Source organism: Oratosquilla oratoria, chromosome 1 (genome assembly GCF_046742065.1).
Source record: "Oratosquilla oratoria isolate Oo_2021 chromosome 1, ASM4674206v1, whole genome shotgun sequence".
In the NCBI taxonomy this organism is placed as follows: Eukaryota; Metazoa; Arthropoda; class Malacostraca; order Stomatopoda; family Squillidae; genus Oratosquilla; species Oratosquilla oratoria.
In genome coordinates, this window is record NC_134777.1 from 53,207,237 (window position 1) to 53,209,736 (window position 2,500).

The 2,500-nt window shown below is 42.3% G+C and overlaps 1 protein-coding gene across 2 annotated transcripts in view; it reads left to right on the forward strand.

Annotated features, from left to right (window-relative positions):
• Positions 1 to 2,500, forward strand: part of LOC143023543 (uncharacterized) — a 136,028-nt gene that overhangs the window by 82,739 nt on the left and 50,789 nt on the right. The gene's annotated exons all lie outside the window — the stretch shown is intronic.

Here is a 2,500-nt window from a genome sequence, read left to right on the forward strand (position 1 = left end):
CAAAGCGGTTTCTCCAGCAGGTGCTTCATGGCCGTGGCGCATCTGCTGCCACTGATTGGGAGAAACTTCAAATTCTTGTCGTTAGAGAGTAATGCGTGCTCTTCACACCAGAAAGAAATGTCGTTAAATTTTATACATTGGTACGGTGCGACACACACACACACACACACACGCACACACACACACACACACACACACACACACACACACACACACATACATATATATATATATATATATATATATATATATATATATGTGTGTGTATATATATATATATATATATATATATATATATATATATATACGCATACATACACACAAACACAAAGCTCCTTCCTTCCCCAGCGGAGTTGAGGTGCCGGCTGACATTTTTGCGATTCTGAAATGTTCAGCCCTCAGAGTAACTCGAACTCGAATCTATGATTGAGCAGTCGAGCATGGTACTAGCGCACCATTGAGTTGGTATGTACACATACAAAGACACATTATTATCATCATCATCATCGGGATGGCATGCGTGTGGGGAAATTAGTAGCTAGAGTACATAACTGTAGCGATGGATTAGTGACAGTGATGTGTTAAGTCACTAGAATTGTTTGACAGTGACGACAGTAGCGGCACGCTTTGCGGTAATCCCGGTAATGGAAGGTAAAGGTAGGAGTAACGCTATGAGTGAAGACACCGAAGGGTTCGAAAGGTTGCGAGATTCGACCTGAGAGTGGCATTCAGTCAAGAGTCGCCTTGGAGTGCTTTCGCCTTGGAGGGGGGGAGGGGGGGAAGATGGAAAGGAACAAAAGGAAGGAGAGGGCTCGTCAAAAGGTGGGGGAATGAGAAGGGGAAGAGACGAGAGGAGAGAACAAGGGAGGATAACAGAGGACACGGGAATGCGTGGGAGTACAGGTGAAGGTAGGAGAGGAGAGAAGAACAGAGTAGAGCAAAAGACTGAAAAGAGGACTGTCAGAGAAAGGAGGAGAGGAGAGGAAAGAAGACGGAGGGAATGGGAGAAAAGCGGAGGAAGATCAGAAAGTAATAGATGGTGAACGATAAGGACAGGAGATCACGGAGGGGAGTTTGGAAGGAAAGGAAGAAGGACGAGGAGGAGGAGGAGGAGGAGGAAGTAAAAAAGAATGGAGTGGAACTGGGAGGATGTAATGCAGAGAAGAGAATTACATGTGGGGGATGTGAAAAGAGAACTTTGGAGAATCGAAGACGAGAAGAAAGAGAAGGAAAAAGAAAAAGAGATATCCTTAGATGGATTCAGAACCTCATGGAACCTCTGCGTAGCTGTTTTAGTTGTTGTTGTTTTTTTCCCTAATTGAAAAACAACAATGGGAAAATAATTAAGATTAGTTGGAAGATTCACACATGTGTGTAACATATCTAATTCATACAACAAATATATATATATATATATATATATATGTATATATACATACATATATATATACATATACATATATATATACATATATATATGTGTGTGTGTGTGTACATATATATATATATATGTGTGTATATATATACATATATATGTATATACATGTACGTATATATGTATATATATGCATATATATACACACATATATATATATATACATAGATAGATATATACATATATATATATATACATATATATATATACATATATATATACATATATATATATATATATATATATATATATATATATATATGTATATATATATATATATACAGTATATATGAGGGAAGGGGGCGTGGTGAGGAGCCTGAGGTGCAAGGAAAGGATGGAGGATTAGGAGGAGAAGGAGGAGGTGGAGGAGGAAGAAAGTTGAAGTAGATGATGAGATGGGAGCGCATCTCAGAAAACGTGGAAAAAGAAAAGAAAAAAGAAAGAGCCGAGAAATGGAGGGAAGGAGCTCAGCGAAGAGGAATTGAAGAGACAGAGATGTGAATAACGATTAAGAGGAGCAAGATATAAAACGAAAAGGAAGAAATATGGAAGGAGGATGATGAGGAGGGAGAAGAAGAGTGGGACAAGGAGCAGGAGGAAGAGGAGGAGGAGAAGAAAGGAGAATACGAGGAGAGGGACGGGGGAAATTAGAGAAAAGATAAGGTCGAGGGAGAAAAAAAGGTGAAGGAGAAAGACGACGATGGCGATGGCGATGACGACGATGACGACGATGACGACGATGACGACGACGACGACGACGACACTGGTGATAATAACGACAAGGACGACAACGGGAATGGGATGGAGAAAGTGTTGGTGGAGAGGGGAGAGGTGGGGACGATGGTGGGTAGTCGCGGTGGCCAAGGGGGGGTGGGCAGCGGGGATGTACAGTACTTGTCAATGTTGCTGGAGAGCCCACACGTGCCTCAAGAAGAGAGGGAGGAGGAGGAGGAGGAGGAGGATGGGGGAGAAATGGCAAAGTGTCTCCTCAGCACAAAGGAGGGATGAGGACGGCACAGGGGAAGGGGAAGGAGGAGAAGGGAGAGGAGGAGGAGGGGGAGGAGG